The following is a 21,516-nucleotide window of genomic DNA, read 5'->3' on the forward strand; positions in this document are numbered from 1 at the left end:
GCTCAGCCCAAACATACACCAAGTGGGCCCCGGAAGTGGATTTATGTATCAATTACTTACTTCTGTAAACCCTAGTAGCTAGTTTAGTATAAATAGAACTTTTTACTAGTGTATTATGTATCTTTGGTATTAGTTTTATTTTTTTTATCCATCTTAGGAGACTATTGATCACGTTTTGGGGGCTGGCCATTCGGCCATGCCTGAACCTTCATCACTTATGTATTTTCAACGGTAGAGTTTCTACACACCATAGATTAAGGGTGTGGAGCTCTGCTGTACCTCAAGTTTTAATGCAATTACTACTATCTTCTATCCAATTCGATTTATTCCTGTTCTAAGATATTCGTTGCACTACAACTTGATGAATGTGATGATCCGTGACACTCATCATCATTCTCACTTATGAACGCGCATGACTAACAACCACTTCCGTTCTACCTTAGGCTGGGCGCATATCTCTTGGATTCCTTGATCAGAATCTTCGTGGTATAAGCTAGAATTGATGGCGGCATTCATGGGAATCCGGAAAGTCTAACCTTGTCTGTGGTATTCCGAGTAGGATTACGGGATTGAATGACTGTGACGAGCTTCAAACTCCTGAAGGCTGGGCGTAGTGACAGACGCAAAAGGATCAATGGATCTTATTCCAACCTGATTGAGAACCGACAGATGATTAGCCGTGCTGTGACAGAGCATTTGGACCATTTTCACTGAGAGGATGGGATGTAGCCATTGACAAAGGTGATGCCCTACAAGAAGGTTGCCATAGAAAGGAGTGATAAAAATTGGAAGAAAGTAGTAGGAAAGCAGAAATTCAGAAGGAGCACAGCATCTCCATACGCCTATCTGAAATTCCCACCATTAATTTACATAAGTATTTCTATCCTATTTTATTTATCTTTTAATTATCTAATCCAATCACATTTGAATCCGCCTGACTGGAATTTACAAGATGACCATAGCTTGCTTCATACCAACAATCTCTGTGGGATCGACCCTTACTCACGTAAGGTTTATTACTTGGACGACCCAGTACACTTGTTGGTTAGTTGAGCGAAGTTGTGGAAAGAAAGTGCTGAGTTAACAGATGCACATACCAAAGAGCCATTATTGATGATCACAATTTCGTCCACCAAGTTTTTGGCGCCGTTGCCGGGGATTGTTCGAGTTTGGACAACTAACGGTTCATCTTGTTGCTCAGATTAGGTAATTTTCTTTTTGTTTTGTTTTCAAAAATTTTTCAAAAAAATTTTATCCCTTTTTTTTCGAAAATAATAAAAGAAAATACAAAAAATTCATAAAATCATAAAAACCAAAAATATTTTATGTTTCTTGTTTGAGTCTTGAGTCAATTTATAAGTCTGGTGTCAATTGCATGTTTTAAAAAATTTTTCTTGCATTTTTCGAAAATTCATGCATTCATGGTGTTCTTCATGATCTTCAAGTTGTTCTTGGTAAGTCTTCTTGTTTGATCTTGATGTTTTCTTATTGTGTGTCTTTTATTATTTTTCATGTGCATTTTTGCATTCATAGTGTCTAAACATTAAAGATTTCTAAGTTTGGTGTCTTGCATGTTTTCTTTGCATCAAAATTTTTTTCTAAAATATGTTCTTGATGTTCATCATGATCTTGAAAGTATTCTTGGTATTCATCTTGACATTCATAGTGTTCTTGCATGCATCATGTGTTTTTATCCAAAATTTTCATGTTCTGGGTCATTTTTATGTTTTTCTCTCTCATCATTAAAAATTTAAAAAAATCAAAACAATATCTTTTTCTTAATTTTCTCATAATTTTTGAAAATTTGAGTTGACTTAGTCAAAAATTTTTAAAATTAGTTGTTTCTTACAAGTCAAGTCAAATTTTCAATTTTAAAAATCTTATCTTTTCAAAATCTTTTTCAAAAATCATATCTTTTTAATTTTTTTACTATTTTTCGAAAATTCTTTAAAATATTTTTTTTCAAAAATCTTTTTCTTAATTTTATCTTTATTTTCGAAAATTATGCTAGCAATTAATGTGATTGGTTCAAAAATTTGAAGTTTGTTACTTTCTTGTTAAGAAAGGTTCAATCTTTAAATTCTAGAATCTTATCTTTTAGTTTCTTGTTAGTCAAGTAATCAAATTTAATTTTAAAAATTAAATCTTTTTCAATCATATCTTTTTATCATATCTTCTTTTTAAATTTTATCTTTTTCAAAAATTTGATTTCAAAATATCTTATCTTACTTCTTATCTTCTTATCTTTTCAAATTTGATTTTAATATCTTTTTTAACTAACTAATTAACATTTTGTTTGTTTCTTATCTTTTTCAAAACCACCTAACTACTTTTCTCTCTCTAATTTTCGAAAATATCTCATCCCTTTTTCAAAATTCTTTTTAAATTAACTAATTGTTTTAAATTTTAATTTTAATTCTATCTCACCTTTAATTTTCGAAAATCATTAACTCCTTTTCAAAATTAATTTTCGAAATTCTTCCCCTCTCCTCTTCTTCTATTTATCTATTTATTTACTAACACTTCTCTTCACCTCTCTTCATCTCAAATCACTGCCCCTATCCTTACCCTTGTGTTTGGATTCTCCTTTCTTTATTCCCTTTTTCTTCTACCAATAATAAGGAACCTCTTTACTGTGACAAAGAGGATTCCTCTTCTTCTTCTTTTTGTTCTCTTCTCTTTCATATGAGCAGGAACAAGGAAAAAGGCACTCTTGTTGAAGCTGATCCGGAACTTGAAAGGACTCTGAAGAGAAAACTAAGAGAAGCTAAATTACAACAATCCAGAGGCAACCTTTCTGAAATTTTTGAACAAGAGAAGGAGATGGCAGCCGAACCCAACAATAATAATGCAAGGAGGATGCTTGGTAATTTTACTAAACCCACGTCCAAGTTTGATGGAAGAAGCATCTCAATTCCTACCATTAGAGCAAACAATTTTGAGCTGAAACCTCAATTAGTTGCTCTAATGCAACAGAACTGCAAGTTTCATGGACTTCCATCTGAAGATCCTTACCAGTTTTTAACTGAGTTCTTGCAGATTTGTGAGACTGTTAAGACGAATGGAGTAGATCCTGAAGTCTACAGGCTCATGCTTTTCCCTTTTGCTGTAAGAGACAGAGCTAGAACATGGTTGGACTCACAACCTAAAGATAGCCTGGACTCCTGGGATAAGCTGGTCACGGCCTTCTTGGATAAATTCTTTCCTCCTCAAAAGCTGAGCAAGCTTAGAGTGGATGTTCATACCTTCAAGCAAAAAGATGGTGAATCCCTCTATGAAGCTTGGGAAAGATACAAGCAGATGACCAAAAAGTGTCCTTCTGACATGTTTTCAGAATGGACCATATTAGATATATTCTATTATGGTCTACCTGAGTTTTCCAAGATGTCATTGGACCATTCTACAGGTGGATCCATTCACCTAAAGAAAACGCTTGCAGAAGCTCAAGAACTTATTGCCATGGTTGCAAATAACCAATTCATGTACACTTCTGAGAGGAATTCTATGAATAATGGGACACCTCAGAGGAAAGGAGTTCTTGAAATTGATGCTCTGAATGCCATATTGTCTCGGGACAAAGTGTTGACTCAGCAAGTCAACATGATTTCTCAAAGTCTGAATGGATGGCAAAATGCATCCAACAGTACTAAAGAGGCATCTTCTGAAGAAGAAGCTTATGATCCTGAGAACCCTGCAATGACAGAGGTAAATTACATGGGTGAACCTTATGGAAACACCTATAATTCATCATGGAGAAATCATCCAAATTTCTCATGGAAGGATCAACAAAAGCCTCAACAAGGCTTTAATAATGGTGGAAGAAACAGGCTCAGCAATAACAAGCCTTTTCCATCATCTTCTCAGCAACAGATAGAGAATTCTGAGCAGAGCCCCTCTAATTTAGCAAACTTAGTCTCTGATCTGTCAAAGGCCACTTTAAGTTTCATGAGTGAGACAAGATCCTCCATTATAAATTTGGAGGCACAAGTGGGCCAGCTGAGTAAGAAAGTAACTGAAACTCCTCCTAGTACTCTCCCAAGCAATACTGAAGAAAATCCAAAGAGAGAGTGCAAGGCCATTGACATAGTCAATATGGCCGAATGCAAGGAGGAGGAGGAGGACGTGAATCCTAATGAGGAAGACCTCATGGGACGTCTCTCAAGCAAGAAGGAGTTCCCTATTGAGGACCTAAAGGAATCTGAGGCTCATATAGAGACCATAGAAATCCCACTAAATCTCCTTCTGCCTTTCATGAGTTCTGAAGACTATTCTTCCTCAGAAGAGGATGAAGATGTAACTAGAGAGCAAGTTGCTCAATATCTAGGAGCCATCATGAAGCTGAATGCCAAGTTATTTGGTAATGAGACTTGGGAAGGTGAACCTCCCTTGCTCATTAGTGAACTTGATACATGGGTTCAGTAAACTTTACCTCAAAAGAAACAAGATCCTGGGAAATTCTTAATACCCTGTACCATAGGTACCATGACCTTTGAAAAAGCTCTGTGTGACCTAGGGTCAGGCATAAATCTTATGCCACTATCTGTAATGGAGAAGCTGGGGATCATTGAGGTACAGACTGCCTTATTCTCATTACAATTGGCAGACAAGTCAGTAAGACAAGCTTATGGATTAGTAGAGGACGTGTTGGTAAAGGTTAAAGGCCTTTACATTCCTGCTGATTTCATAATCTTAGACACTAGGAAGGAGGAGGATGAATGCATCATCCTTGGAAGACCTTTCCTAGCCACAACAGAAGCTGTGATAGATGTTAACAGAGGAGAATTAGTCCTTCAATTGAATGGGGACTACCTTGTGTTTAAGGCACACGGCTATCCTTCTGTAACAAGGGAGAGTAAGCATGCAGAGCTTCTCTCAGTACAGAGTCAAACAGAGCCCCCACAATCAAACTCTAAGTTTGGTGTTGGGAGGCCACAACCAAACTCTAAATTTGGTGTTGAATCCCCACAACCAAACTCTAAGTTTGGTGTTGGGACTATACAACATTGACCTGATTACCTGTGAGGCTCCATGAGAGCCCACTGTCAAGCTATTGACATTAAAGAAGCGCTTATTGGGAGGCAAATCATTTTTTATTTATCTAATTTTATTTTATTTTATTGTTCTTTTATGTTTTATTAGGTTCATGATCATGTGGAGTCACAAAAAAATTATTAAAATTAAAAACAGAATCAAAAACAGCAAAAAAAAAAATCACACCCTGGAGGAAGGACTTACTGGCGTTTAAACGCTTGTAAGGAGCATCTGGCTGGCGTTCAATGCCAGAACAGAGCATGGATCTGGCGCTGAACGCCAGAAACAAGCAACATCCCGGCGTTCAAATGCCAGGAATGCACCCTGAGGAGAGTTGGCGCTGAACGCTAGAAACAAGCATGGAACTGGCGTTCAACGCTAGAAACATGCTACACATGGGCGTTGAACGCCTAGAACGTGCATCACTTCGGCGTTTAAACGCCAGAATGGTATGCTAAGGCATTTTACATGCCTAATTGGTGCAGGGATGTAAATTCTTGACACCTCAGGATCTTTGGACCCCACAGGATCATCTCAGGATCTGTGGACCCCACAGGATCCCCACCTAAACATATTCCCACCTTACCTCCTAATTAATCCTATAACATTCATCCTCTCTTCTTCACCAATCACCTCAATCTCTCTTCCCCATTACCTCTTCACCACTCACACCCATCATCTCTTTCCCACCCAAACCCACCCTACATAGCCGAATACACACCTCTCTCCCTCTCCTCCATATCTTATTCTTCTTCTTCTATTCTTTCTTCTTTTGCTCGAGGGCGAGCAACATTCTAAGTTTAGTGTGGTAAAAGCATAGCTTTTTGCTTTTCCATAACCATTGATGGCACCTAAGGCCAGAGAAACCTCAAAAAAAAGAAGAAGAAAAAGGGAAGACAATTGCTTCCTCTTCTGAGTCATGGGAGATGAAGAGATTCATCTCAAGGGTCCATAGCTCAATAATAGAGTATTTGACTGCACATCAAGAGAGCATGAGGAATTCCCTCACCAAGAAATCCCTGAGATACCTCAGGGGATACATTTTCCTCCACACAATTATTGGGGGCAACTAAGGATAAGAGCACCAAAATCATTAGGGATCATGCAACAAAGGCAAGGAAGAGACATAGAGGAGCTCAAAGCACCATTGGTCCTTCAAGAAGGCGCCACCCTCACTAAGGTGGACTCATTCCTTAACTTCCTTGTTCTTAATTCTCTGTTTTTCAATTTTTATGCTTCATGTTTATCTATGTTTTGTGTCTCTACTTCATGATCATTAATATGTAGTAACTATGTCTTAAGGCTATGAATAAATTCCATAAATCCTTCACCTCTCTTAAATGAAAAATGTTTCTAATTCAAAAGAATAAGAAGTACATGAATTTCGAAATTATCCTTGAAATTAGTTTAATTATATTGATGTGGTGACAATATTTTCTGTTTTCTGAATGAATACTTGAACAGTGCATACTTTTGATCTTGTTGTTTATGAATGTTAAAATTGTTGGCTCTTGAAAGAATGATGAACTAAGAGAAATATTATTGATGATCTGAAAAATCATAAAATTGATTCTTGAAGCAAGAAAAAGCAGTGAAAAATAAAAGCTTGCGAAAAAAAATGGCAAAAAAAATAAAAAGAAAAAGAAAAAGCATGTAGAAAAAGCCAATAACCCTTAAAACCAAAAGGCAAGGGTAAAAAGGATCCAATTCTTTGAGCATCAATGGATAGGAGGGCCCAAGGAAATAAAATCCAGGCCTAAGCGGCTAAATCAAGCTGTCCCTAACCATATGCTTGTGGCATGCAGGTCCAAGTGAAAAGCTTGAGACTGAGTGGTTAAAGTCGTGATCCAAAGCAAAAAAACTGTGCTTAAGAGCTCTGGACACCTCTAACTGGGGACTTTATCAAAGCTGAGTCACAATCTGAAAAGGTTCACCCAGTCATGTGTCTGTGGCATTTATGTATCCGGTGGTAATATTGGAAAACAAAGTGCTTAGGGCCGCGGCCAAGACTCATAAAAGTAGATGTGTTCAAGAATCAACATACTTAATTAGGAGAATCAATAACACTATCCGAAATTATAAGTTCCTAGAGAAGCCAATCATTCTAAACTTCAAAGGAAAAAGTGAGATGCCAAAACTGTTCAGAAGCAAAAAGCTACAAGTCCCGCTCATCTAATTAGAATTAATATTCATTGATATTTTGGAATTTATAGTATATTCTCTTCTTTTTATCCTAATTTATTTTCAGTTGCTTGGGGACAAGCAACAATTTAAGTTTGGTGTTGTGATGAGCGGATAATTTATACGCCTTTTGGCATTATTTTTAGATAGTTTTTAGTATGATCTAGTTACTTTTAGGGATATTTTCATTAGTTTTTATGCTAAATTCAAATTTCTGGACTTTACTATGAGTTTGTGTATTTTTTCTGTGATTTCAAGTATTTTCTGGCTAAAATTGAGGGACCTGAGCACAACTCTGATAAGAAGGCTGACAAAGGACTGCTGATGCTGTTGGAATCTGACCTCCCTGTACTCGAAATGGATTTTCTGGAGCTACAGAACTCCAAATGGTGCGATCTCAACGGCGTTGGAAGTTAGACATCCAGAGCTTTCCAACAATATATAATAGTCCATACTTTATTCGTGATTAGACGACGTAAACTGGCGCTCAATGCCAGTTCCATGCTGCATTCTGGAGTCAAACGCCAGAAACACGTCACGAACCAGAGTTGAACGCCCAAAACACGTTACAACTTGGCGTTCAACTCCAAGATAAGCCTCAGCTCGTGGATAGATCAAGCTCAGCCCAAATATACACCAAGTGGGCCCCGGAAGTGGATTTATGCATCAATTACTTACTTCTGTAAACCCTAGTAGCTAGTTTAGTATAAAAAAAAATTTTTACTAGTGTATTATATATCTTTGGTCTCAGTTTTATTTTTTTTTTATCAATCTTAGGAGACTATTGATCACGTTTTGGGGCTGGCCATTCGGCCATGCCTGAACCTTCATCACTTATGTATTTTCAACGGTAGAGTTTCTACACACCATAGATTAAGGGTGTGGAGCTCTGCTGTACCTCAAATTTTAATGCAATTACTACTATCTTCTATCCAATTCGATTTATTCATGTTCTAAGATATTCGTTGCACTACAACTTGATGAATGTGATGATCCGTGACACTCATCATCATTCTCACTCATGAACGCACGTGACTGACAACCACTTCCGTTCTACCTTAGGCCGGGCGCATATCTCTTGGATTCCTTGATCAGAATCTTCGTGGTATAAGCTAGAATTGATGGCGGCATTCATGGGAATCCGGAAAGTCTAACCTTGTCTGTGGTATTCCGAGTAGGATTCCGGGATTGAATGACTGTGACGAGCTTCAAGCTCCTGAAGGCTGGGCGTAGTGACAGACGCAAAAGGATCAATGGATCTTATTCCAACCTGATTGAGAACCGACAGATGATTAGCCGTGCTGTGACAGAGCATTTGGACCATTTTCACTGAGAGGATGGGATGTAGCCATTGACAACGGTGATGCCCTACAAGAAGCTTGCCATAGAAAGGAGTGATAAAAATTGGAAGAAAGTAGTAGGAAAGCAAAGATTCAGAAGGAGCACAGCATCTCCATACGCCTATCTGAAATTCCCACCATTAATTTACATAAGTATTTCTATCCTATTTTATTTATCTTTTAATTATCTAATCCAATCACATTTGAATCCGCCTGACTGGGATTTACAAGATGACCATAGCTTGCTTCATACCAACAATCTCTGTGGGATCGACCCTTACTCACGTAAGGTTTATTACTTGGACAACCCAGTACACTTGCTGGTTAGTTGAGCGAAGTTGTGGAAAGAAAGTGCTGAGTTAACAGATGCACATACCAAAGAGCCATTATTGATGATCACAATTTCGTCCACCACGTGTCATTTGCACTCTTGTAGCTCCAAAAATTCTATCTCGAGTGTAAGGAGGTCAGTATCCAACAACATCTACAGTCCTTTTTCAGCCTCTGAATCAGATTTTTGCTCAGGTCCCTTAATTTCAGCCAGAAAATACCTGAAATCACAGAAAAATACACAAACTCATAGCAAAGTCTAGAAATATGAATTTTGCATAAAAACTAATAAAAATATACTAAAAAGTAGCTAGATCCTACTAAAAACTATATGAAAATACCCCAAAAAACCTTTTTCTTATTGTGGCTCTAAGGTAGAGCTTATGATTACAGAAAAAGTTTCATCTTCTCCCAGAAAAGCATATTTTAGGGATGGTGGTAGTGGTTTGAGCTCGGGTTTAAGAGATTTCTCCTCTTCCTGAGGAATTTTCAGAGGTTCTTTTATTTTCTCTGGTTCCTCCAGATCTGGCTGAACATCTTTAAAGATATCCTCTAGCTCTGATTCAAGACTCTCAGCCATACTGATCTCCTGTACCAGGGAGTCAATAATATCGACACGCATGCAGTCTTTTGATGTGTCTGGGTGCTTCATTGCTTCCATAGCATTTAGCCTAAACTCATCCTCATTGACTCTCAGGGTTACTTCCCCTTTTTGGACGTCAATGAGGGTTTGTCCAGTTGCTAGGAAAGGTCTTCCTAGAATGAGAGTTGTACTCTTATGCTCCTCCATTTTCAGCACTACAAAGTCAGTGGAAAAGGCGAATGGCCCAACTGTGACAATCATGTCTTCAATCACGCCTGATGGGTATTTAATGGAGCCATCAGCAAGTTGAAGACATATCCTGGTTGGTTTGACCTCTTTAGTCAAGCCAAGCTTTCTGATAGTGGATGCAGGGATTAGGTTGATACTTGCCCCAAGATCACATAGAGCTGTCTTGGTACAGGTACCCTCTAATGTGCATGGTATCATAAAGCTTCCAGGATCCTTAAGCTTCTCTGGTAAGCTCTTTAAAATGATTGTGCTGCATTCTTCAGTGAGAAGAACTTTTTCAGTTTCTCTCCAATCCTTCTTATGACTTAAGATCTCTTTCATGAACTTAGAATAAGAGGGTATTTGCTCAAGTGCCTCTGCAAACATAATCTTGATTTCAAAAGTCCTGAGATAGTCTGCAAAACAGACAAATTGTTTATCCTGTTCCGCTTGGCGGAGTTTTTGAGGATAAGGTATTTTGGCTTTGTATTCTTCAACCTTGGTTGCTGCAGGTTTATTTCCTACAGAAGTGGGTTGAGAAGCCTTCTTGAGGGAGTTATTATCAGCACTTGCAAGTGTCTGACCCCTCATAGGCGTTTGAACACTAGGATTGGGAGCTGGATTGGCGTTTAACGCCAGATTCCCTCCCTTTTCTGGTGTTTGAACGCCAGAACTGAACATGGGTTAGGTGTTTAACGCCAATTTTTCTCCCTTTTCTGGTGTTTAACGCAAGTTTTTCACCCTTTTCTGGTGTTTGAACGCCAGAATCATTCCTCTCTGGGCTCTTACTGTCCTCAGAGGGATTTTGGATAGCAGTCTGCTCATCCTCTATTATTTTTTCTTTTCTTGGCTTTCTACTACTTTGAGTTGAGGTATTCAATCTTTTTCCACTCCTTAATTGAACTGCTTGGCACTCTTCTGTTATCTGTTTTGATAACTGCTGTCTTGTCTGGTCAAGTTGTACTTCCATGTTCCTGTTAGCATCCTTAGTGTCTCATAACATCTCTCTAAATTCCGCCAACTGTTCTGTCAGATAGCATAATTGCTGATTGATTTCAGCAACTTGTTCTGGAGGACTAAGTTCAGTGGATACTGCCTTAGCCTATTCTTTTATGGATGACTCACTACTTAAGTACAGATGCTGATTTCTAGCAGCTATATCAATGAGCTTTTGAACCTCTTCAATTCTTTTTCTCATGTGTATAGATCCACCAGCTGAGTGATCTAGAGATATCTGAGCTTTTGCTGTAAGCCCGTAGTAGAAGATGTCTAACTGCACCCATTCTGAAAACATTTCAGAAGGGCATTTCCTTAGCATCTCTCTGTACCTCTCCCAGGCATTGTAAAGGGATTCATTATCCTCTTGTTTAAAGCCTTGGATGTCCAGCCTTAGCTGTGTCATCCTCTTAGGAGGAAAATATTGATTCAGAAATTTGTCTGACAACTGTTTCCATGTTCTTATGCTAGCCTTAGGTTGGTTATTTAACCACCTTTTAGCTTGGTCTTTTACAGCAAATAAAAATAGTAATAATCTGTAGACATCCTGATCTACTTTCTTATCATGTGCTGTGTCAGCAATTTGTAAGAACTGTGCCAAAAACTCAGTAGGTTCTTCATGTGGAAGACCGGAATACTGACAATTTTGCTGCACCATAATAATGAGCTGAGGATTCAACTCAAAACTACTGACTCTGATGAAGGGTATACATATACTACTCCCATATGAAGCAGTAGTGGGGTTAGCATATGACCCCAGAGTCCTTCTGGACTGTTCATTTCTACTTAGGTCCATGATGGAGAAAGGGAGATGATGTGGATTTATTTTATTTATTTTATTATATTTATTTATTAATTTATATATTTTTTTGAAATAATAAAATAAAAAAAATAAAAATAAAAAAAGAAGATTTGAAAATATTTTATGAGGATTCTCGAAAAAATGAGAAGAGAGAATGTGGTTAGGAAGTTTTTGAAAAAGGTATGATTTTAAAAATTTTGACCAAGTCAACCCAAGGCATTCGAAAATTAATGAGTAATTAAAGGAAAATATATTTTTTATTTTTGAATTTTATTATGAAAGAGAAAAACACACAAAAGACACAAGACTTAAAATTTTTAGATCCAATGCTCCTTGTTTTCGAAAATTTTGGAAGAAAAATACCAAGACACACCAAACTTAAAAATTTTAAGATCAAAACACAAAGAAGACTCAAGAACACTTTGAAGACTCACAAGAACAACAAGAACAAAAAGAAAGAACACCAAACTTAAAATTTTTAGAAAACCAAAATAAAATTTTCAAAAACTAAAGAAAAATTAACAAGAGAACACCAAACTTAAAATTTGGCACAAGATTTAATCAAATAAAAATTGTTTTTAAAAATATTTTAGAAAGGAAGACTCAAAGGAGCAACTATTTCCAAGAACATAAACACATTCAACAAATGCAAGGATTGAACAGAGAAAAACTATTTTTTTTAGATGACAAAAACACAAAGGACACAAAACTTAAAACATGCAACTAGACTCAATGAGAAACTAACAATTAATAAAGAAAAATAATATTTTTGAAGAAAATTTTTTTGAAAAGAAAGTAAAAAACTCTAAACCAAAAAGACAAAATTTTCCTAATCTAAGTAACAAAATAAACCATCAGTTGTTCAAACTCGAACAATCCCCGGCAATGGCACCAAAAACTTGGTGCACGAAAATTACAATCACACTTTGTAATTCTACACAACTAACCAGCAAGTGCACTGGGTCGTCCAAGTAATACCTTACGTGAGTAAGGGTCGATCCCACGGAGATTGCCGGCTTGAAGCAAGCTATGGTTATTGAAGAACAAAACTCTCACGCGATCTAGAATTTTCACAAATAAATTCCCGTTGTAAGTATAGCTTCTAGACTGACAAGAATTCCTTTCTTACAAATGTTTGGTTGTCACAATTAACAAACCCAATAAAAATAATTAATCGAAATATTCAAACCTCGGGTCGTCTTCCCAAGGAATTGCAGGGAAGTATGATTTATTATTGGTTATGGAAAACAATATTTTTGGGTTTTTGAAAGGTTTGAATAAGAGAAATAGATTGCAGGGAATTAATAAATTAATAACTAATAAGACTCTTGGCAAGGTATGAAAACTGGAAGTCCTATCCTAGTTATCCTTATCAATTGTGATGAAAATTATATTTTTGCTCCCACTAAGTCAACCTCTAACTATGAAGGTCAGTTAAGTGGACAAATTAATTTAACACCTAAAGTCCTAGTCAACTCCTTAAGGAAAGACTAGAGTTATAGGAATCTAAATTAATCAGCAAAGATAACAATTATCAATCACGATGAGTTTGACAACTCAAGAGTTACCAATTAATCAACCAAAGCCAAAAGGGAAAAATCTAAATTATTTATATAATAAATAAAAGAAAGCAATCATGAGTCTGAAATACCTCAAATTATATTAATTAAGAAAATCTTAACATGAAAAGTTCATAAACAAATAAAAGAGAAAATAAATAAAAAGAACATTGAACCTGAGATAAAGAAGATGAAAATATTCCTAAATCCTTTAAGAGGAATCCTAATCCTAATCCTAAGAAAGAGGAGAGAACCTCTCTCTCTAAAAACTACATCTAAATTATGAAAAGTGTGACTTATGGATGAATGTATGTTGTATATGAAGTATATCATGAATGAATGGATTCTCCTACTTTATAGCCTCTAATCTGTGCTTTCTGGGCCGAAAACTGGGTCAAAAACAACCCAGAAATCATCTCCAGCGTTTTCTGGTACGTACAGGTCGCGAGAAAGTGACGCGGAGGCGTCGTCCACGCGTTTGCGTGGATTGAAATTCGTAGATGCGACGCGGGCACATCATCCACACGTTCTGTCGCCTAACTTTGGGGAAACTATGACAAATTATATATCATTACGAAGCCCCGGATGTTAGCTTTCCAACGCAACTAGAACCGCGTCATTTGAACCTCTGTAGCTCAAGTTATGATCGATTTAGTACCAAGAGGTCAGGCTGGACAGCTTTAGCAGTTTCTTTAGTTCCTTGTATTCCTTCCAGTTTTGCATACTTCCTTTCCATCCTCTAAGTCATTCCTTCCCTATAATCTCTGAAATCTCTTAACACACATATCAATGCATCAAAAGGTAATAAGAGAGAATTAAACATAGCAAAATTAAGACCAAAGAAGCATGTTTTCAATCATAGCACAGAATCAGGAAGGAAAATGTAAAACATGCAAATCATATGAATAAGTGGGAAAAGAGTTGATAAAAACCACTCAATTGAGCACAAGATAAACCATAAAATAGTGGTTTATCAGTTATCTTATTATTCTTAGTCAGGATATCAATAGTGGTTCTTAGTTTTAATTGCGAAAAGTAAAAGAACATGAATTAAATGATACTTGTTATGCAGTAATGGAGAACAGGTTGAAGTTTTGGAGATGCTCTGTCTTCTGAATTTATGTTTTCCTACTGTCTTCTTCTTCACGCACACAGGTCTCCTTCCATGGCAAGCTGTATGTTGGTGGATCACCGTTGTCAATGGCTACCAGCCGTCCTCTCAGTGAAAAGGGTCCATTTACATGGCTAATCATCTGTTGGTTCTCACCAATGTTGGAATAGGATCCATTGATCCTTTTGCGTCTGTCACTACGCCCAACAGTCATGAGTTTGAAGCTCGGCACAGTCATCCCATCACAGATCCTACTCGGAATACCACAGACAAGGTTTAGACTTTTCGGATCTCAAGAATGCTGCCAATTGTTTCTAGCTTATACCACGAAGATTCTAATCTCAAAGAATTGAAGGTTCTGTCATTAGGAGAGGCAATCAAATGCATGGACCAGGAACCCAAGAGATATACATTCAATCTGAGGTAGAACGGAAGTGGTTGTCAGGCACGCATTCATAGGTTGAGAATGGTGATGAGTGTCACGGATCATCACATTCATCATGTTGAAGTGCGAATGAATATCTTAGAATAGAAACAAGCGTGATTGAATAGAAAACAGAAGTAATTGCATTAATTTATCGAGACACAGTAGAGCTCCTCACCCCCAACCATGGGGTTTAGAGACTCATGCCGTCCAAGATACAAATTTAGATGTAAAAAATGTCATGAGGTACAAAATAAATCTCTAAAAGTAGTTTTTATACTCAACTAGTAACCTAGGTTTTCAGAAAATGAGTAAACTAAGATAGATAGTGCAGAAATCCACTTCCAGGGCCCACTTGATGTGTGTTAGGGCTGAGCATTGAAGCTTTCACATGTAGAGGCCTTCTTTGGAGTTGAACGCTAGTTTGTAACTTGTTTCTGGCGTTTGACTCTAGCTTGCAACTTGTTTCTGGCGTTTAACGCCAGAATAAGGCAGAGAGCTGGCGTTGAATGCCATATTGCGTCATCTAAACTCGGACAAAGTATAAACTATTATATATTGATGGAAATTCCTAGATGTCTACTTTCCAACGCAATTGAGAGCGCATCATTTGGAGTTCTGTAGCTCCAAAAATTCTATTTCGAGTGCAGGGAGGTCAGAATCCAACAGCATCTGCAATCCTTTTTCAGCCTCTGAATCAGATTTTTGCTTAGGTCCCTCAATTTCAGCCAAAAAATACCTGAAATCACAGAAAAATACACAAACTCATAGCAAAATCCAGAAATATAAATTTTGCATAAAAACTAATAAAAATATACTAAAAAGTAGCTAGATCCTACTAAAAACTATATGAAAATACCCCAAAAAGCGTATAAAATATCCGCTCATAGCCACCGTCACCTCCACTCTTCCGGTCAGCCTCAAACAACAATGGCAGTGAAGGAAAACACCACACCTTCCCCTCTTCTCCATCGCGTCCTCTCTCTCTATCTCATCTGACTCTTCTTGCGGCAGCTCGACGACGACACTCTTCACGGCTGCGGCTATGGAAGGTTCAGCAGTTCCCTCTCGCGACTTCTTCCAAACAAAAGTGACGTCAACGTGAAGAGTTAGAAGATACGAATACTTTAATTGGATTAGATAAGTAAGATAATGATATGATGAGATTAATAAAGGGGCAAGTGTTATTAAGGCCACGTGTCACATGTTTAAGTTGCTGAGTCAACGATTTAAGTTATAAATATCTTAAGCGGTAACTATGAAAGCTGAATATATTAAAACACAAGTAATAATATATATATATATATATATATATATATATATATATATATATATATATATATATATATATATTATGAGTTACTAATATAAATGACATTAGTAACATAATGATAAAAGACATATGATGAAGCATTAGCAAAACTAAGTTCATCAAAGAGTATTGACATTTACTCATACCGGCAAATTTTGAACTAAATAATATATATATATATATATATATATATATATATATATATATATATATATATATATATATATATATATATATATATTGAGTTACTAATATAAATGACATTAGTAACATAATGATAAAAGACATATGATGAAGCATTAGCAAAACTAAGTTCATCAAAGAGTACTGACATTTACTCATACCGGCAAATTTTGAACTAAATAATAATATTAACTAAACTTTATTTTAATCAAAGATAATAATAATAATAATAATAATAATAATAATAATAATAATAATAATAATAATAATAATAATAATTTTATCCTTTCTTAAAATATCTTGTTATAATAAAAATTATATAAAAATTCTAATTAGTTTAAACTCTAGTTATCATAAAATCAGTTATGTAAATATCTTATTATATCAAAATTATATAATAATCTTAATTAATCTAAACTCAAATAATAATAATAATTATAAAAAATCAATTTAAATTTGCCTATAAAAATAGTTTTTAATAAATAGTTCAAACTAATAAAATAAATTATAATTAATTTAAAATTTAATAATCATAAAATTAATTTAATTATTCTTAATAATTAGTTCCTAAAAATAAGAAGTTCCAGTTAATAAAATAAATTATAACTTATTTCTATTTAGATTTTTAAAAATGTAGGTCGTTACATTGGGAGTAAGGACGATCTCGATTGCACCCTATTAGATGTCAACACTGGAACTCAAGGGGTTAAAGTCGCAACTAGAGGAACTGATAGAAAAGAAGTTTATCCGATCAAGTGCACCGCAATGGGAAGCCCAGTTTTGCTAGTAAAGAAAAATGATGGTAGTATGAGGTTGTGCATTAACTATAGGCAACTGAACAAGATCACTATCAAGAATAAGTATCCTCTTCTTAGGATCGATGACTTGATGGATCAGTTAAGAAGAGGCACAATTTTCTCAGCTCCAAGATCGATATAAGATCGGGTACCATCAGATCCAAGTCAGAGAATCAAATATACCAAAGACTGTCTTTAGGACCAAATACGATCACTATGAGTATATCATTATGTTCTTCTGACTGACGAATGCTCCTGCCGTTTTCATGGACTACTTGAATAGAACCTTTCGCCCCTACCTGGACAAGTTTGTGGTGGTATTTATCGATGATATCCTTATTTACTCGAGAATGGAGGAAGAGCATCGGAAACATCTGAGGATGTTACTACAGATTCTGAAGGAAAAGAAATTATTTGCCAAACTCTCTAAGTGTGAGTTTGGGTAAAGGAAGTAAAATTTCTGCAACATGTGGTATTGAAAAGAGGCATAGGCATAGATCCCACCAAGAAAGAAGTAGTACTGGAACGAGAACTACCTAAGACGGTCACTGAGATTTGGAGTTTCCTCAGATTGGTCGGATACCACCAAAGGTTTATAAAGAGATTCTTGTAGTTGGTTTTACGACTAACTGAACTCACCAGAAAAGAAATATCATTCGTCTAAACGGATGAGTGTAAAAAAAGTTTCAAGATCTTAAAGGAGAAGCTGATAACAGCATCAATGTTAGTACTACCAAAGCCCCAAGGATCATTTGAGGTTTATTGTGATGCTTTAGTAAAAGGTTTAGGATGTGTATTGATGCAAAAGAAGAATGTGAAAATTTAATTAAAATGTGTCATGGAGAGAAACTATAAACCCCAAGGAGCTAAAGGTTTCTTGGTAGAGTAAACTTCCATTCCACCTACCTAGAGACTATATGAACGTGGAAATATCCACCATGTGGATCGTTACTCATTGTGAGCACATTTCTTGGGCCATTCTTTCTAAGTGTTATAAAATGGACATAGTTTATTGAAACTCATGAGGCACGTATGCACGACTATACACAGCGGAGTAACCATATCCGGACATAGGGATAGGTAACATCGGGTTGCAGGTAGTCAACCAACCTATGCACTCATAACCTACGTAGGATTAGACATACATCATACTTGCTTGTTGTATTTCTCTGTGTTTGTGATTGTTTACCAGTTCTTGTGATTGTGATTATTTACCAGTTCCTATAATTGATATTCTATTATATATTTGTGCTTGTACTTGTTTATGTGATCTATCGATGCAACTGCGTGAATTCCTAGACTTAGGTTGCAGACCCCTTAATTTTTTCCTCTGTAGTACCCTGCTAGAAGCCTTAGGTTCTCACCCCTTTAATTTTCATGTCCGCAGATGGGGACAGGTGTGATATTCTTTGAATATTTGGTGTTTGGACGGTACATAAATCCTGCGATGGGAGGTGCGGTATTTTTGGGGCACTCCACGCACTCGTACATACTACCTTTCAGACCATCCATTCTCCCATCCCTTGCTCAGCTTAGACTTTGACCCCGACATGTCGTATGACATGCTGCTATTTAAGCTTCACCCAAGCGGAGGCCAGTACCTGTTCCTTCTATATCCTCTGAACATGGCAAAGCCCGAGCTGAAATCCCCGATGATCTATGAGTCAGAGTATCCACATGGTTTGATCCTTCTCAAGAGCTAGTGATGTCGGATGCACCTATGCCTTTCACTCCACCACCATCTTCTGCAGCAGCAGTAATCGTGGTAGTGACAATAGTGGTGGTGGTGGTAGTAATAGTAGTAATAGTGATAGTGGTAGTGGTAGTAGTAGTAGTAGTAATAGTAGTGGTAGTAGTGGTGGTAGTGGTAGTAGTGTTGGTGGTAATAGTGGTAGTGGTAGTGGTAGTAATAGTAGTAGTAGTAGTGGTAGTGGTGGTAGTAGTGGTAATGGTAATAGTATAGTCGTCGTCTTTTTCCAGAGTCTATGAATATCTATATATCATATAAATAAGCAGTGAATGTAATCTTTATGATGTATTAAACTGAGCCTATGGACAAGTATATGATATTACTATGTTTTTGTATATTTATATGCTACATGTTTTTATTGTTTAACTTATATGGATTCCTTTATATCTGGCAACACACCATCTCAATAAGCGATACAGGATCATATTTATATGCTTAATATATTTAATTTAGAGTCCCTAAGGTAAGTCGAGTAGTAGCACCTAGCTATTACCATTAGTCATGATATGCTAGGAGTTGGGTTGTTATAAAGAGTGGCAGCAGCAGTGACGTTGGCACCTCTACGCAATGACAGCAGTGGCAGTGGAAGCAATAGTTGTGGTAACAGCAGTTGAAGGAGGTTGAAGACGTTCTTCCTTTGCGTAACACCCATTCACGATGGTAGAGAAGGGGACAACTACAGTGGCAGAGATAGTGGCGATAATAGACTTCAGTGGCAGTAACAATGGAGGCTAGTGGTAGTGAGAGAAGAGAGAAAATAGAAAAATGATGGGTGTTGTAACAGTGGCAATGACGGTGGCCACGTCGGAAGTCACTAGTAGCGACAATGGAGGGTGGTGGCTACTGCGGTATAGGAAAGAAGATAGAAAAGAGAAAAGATGGGAGAGGGGGGAGATTCAGAAATGAGGGAGGATGGGTGTGAATTTGAATTTAGGTTACGTTTATCGTCAGATTTTTTGTCGAACACTTTCGATGGTAAGATTGGTTTCATTAAGCAAAATGATGGGTTTCGAAATTTTGATTATCGTCAGATTTATCCGACACAAATTTTGATGATAATAAGCGAGCTCTTTTAATTTGGATTTGTGCCAAGGTAGCCGGCAAATTTCGCAACAGGTTAATTAATCAGACAGTAACGCTTATAGCTCGACGAAACGGTATTGCTAATCGTTGCAAAGTCCAACGATAAATTCTCCGATAATAACTCATACAAAATTTAATGGTAATTTCAACAATTTTCAACGAGTTTTTTGTAGTACAATCTAACAATTTAACGTTGAATGCATGTGCAACAAAAAAATCAACACTATAAAAATACTCTCAAGTTTTATTATCTTCATAAATTGTGCAACATATCATTCATCCACAAATGATAAATTAGAATCATGTTCTAGAAAAGGGCAAACAATCTGGACATTAGTGATATTATCACTTTAATATTTTTCGAATTTTCAATCGCATTTTCCCTTGACTTAGAGGTCTTCAGCAAATAATATTTTCATTTTTACAATGTAAAAAGCTTTTATAGCAACATATAGAATAGACATTAATGACATCATATCTTTCTAAAAAAATACACAAAATTTTGGCTTTTACCAAGCAATATTTCATTTTTCACGAAATAAATACTTAAATGTACACATTTAATCAAACATGTAATCTTTTTTATTATTTCATATACACCCTCTTATTACTCCCTAATTTTCAGCAAACATAAGGTTAAAGAGGAATCATTGAATATCTTTCTCACATTTTCGTCCTAAAAATGTATTCTAATATGAAATTATGGATTATGCTAGATAAATAATAATTTTCTTGAACAACATAAAATTAGATCCAAACATAAAATAATAAATTTAGAAAAACATAAATGAAGTTATAGAAAACCAACATTAACCCCAAAAAACAATAATGAAGAGAGGGACATGCAATACAATGAGGACAAAACAGAGAAGATGTGAATGGTGGTGTGGCAGTGTGCGAGGCCAGTAAGAAGAGGAAAAGATAGCAGACAATGCAGCTAGATTTTTAAATTTTTTAACAAACAAAAAATTAAAACTAATAATAACGAAATATCATAAACTCATACTTTTAAAATATTAAATCTAATATAAATGATAAAGTGTTCAAATAATTAAGGTTATTATTATCTTTTCTAAAAATATGATAATAGAATAACTTCTTTTAAATTCTGTACTATTATCTCAATAAATTTAAGTCAAATGCGATTTTATTAAGTAATATATATTAATATATAATTGAACAGTAATATAATTTTTTTTATATTAATCATTTCGTATATATTAAATTAAAGGATTATGATAAATAATCAATAATTTTTTTAAATAATATGAATAATTACTAATAAATAAAAATATATTATATTTTTAAATTATTTATTTAAATTTTAATATTAAAATAATTATTTATATACTTAATAAAATGAATATCCGATATATTTATTATTCACATTATTTAATATTTTTATTGTCTATCTGTATTTTTTGTAAATTAAAATGTGAATAGGTTACTACGTTGAACCTCTATTTATAATAAGAGAAATTCTTAGTTTCACAATTGCATGCATGTGACGAGTTGGATGACTTTTTAATCTTTATGGGAGCTAGGAGCCTATTGCGACTGTGATGTGGATGGCTTGTAACTTGTAAGTTCTACCTATCATGTGTATATGTGCTGTAAAGCCTGCTTTGGTTAGTGTGGTATTTTAATTTCATTGTTTTTTGTTTTTCTTTTGTTTTTCTCTTTCTTCACTTGGTTTGCGTGATCCTCTATGTTATTTTCTTAATATAAAATTATAAACCAAGCTTTCCGTTTTCCTGCTTTAACCATACTTGGATTTTCTTTCCACTTTTGTATGGTTTCGTTTCA

At 35.7% G+C, this 21,516-nt stretch overlaps 1 non-coding gene across 1 annotated transcript; it reads right to left on the reverse strand.

The window, feature by feature from the left end:
- Window positions 1-3,222: 3,222 nt before the first annotated feature.
- Window positions 3,223-3,326, reverse strand: LOC112704542 (small nucleolar RNA R71). The gene has a single exon (XR_003155162.1). It is a non-coding gene; the product is annotated as a small nucleolar RNA R71 (small nucleolar RNA).
- Between the last annotated feature and the right edge of the window lie 18,190 nt (window positions 3,327-21,516).

The sequence above is a fragment of the Arachis hypogaea genome, chromosome 7 (genome assembly GCF_003086295.3).
Source record: "Arachis hypogaea cultivar Tifrunner chromosome 7, arahy.Tifrunner.gnm2.J5K5, whole genome shotgun sequence".
In the NCBI taxonomy this organism is placed as follows: Eukaryota; Viridiplantae; Streptophyta; class Magnoliopsida; order Fabales; family Fabaceae; genus Arachis; species Arachis hypogaea.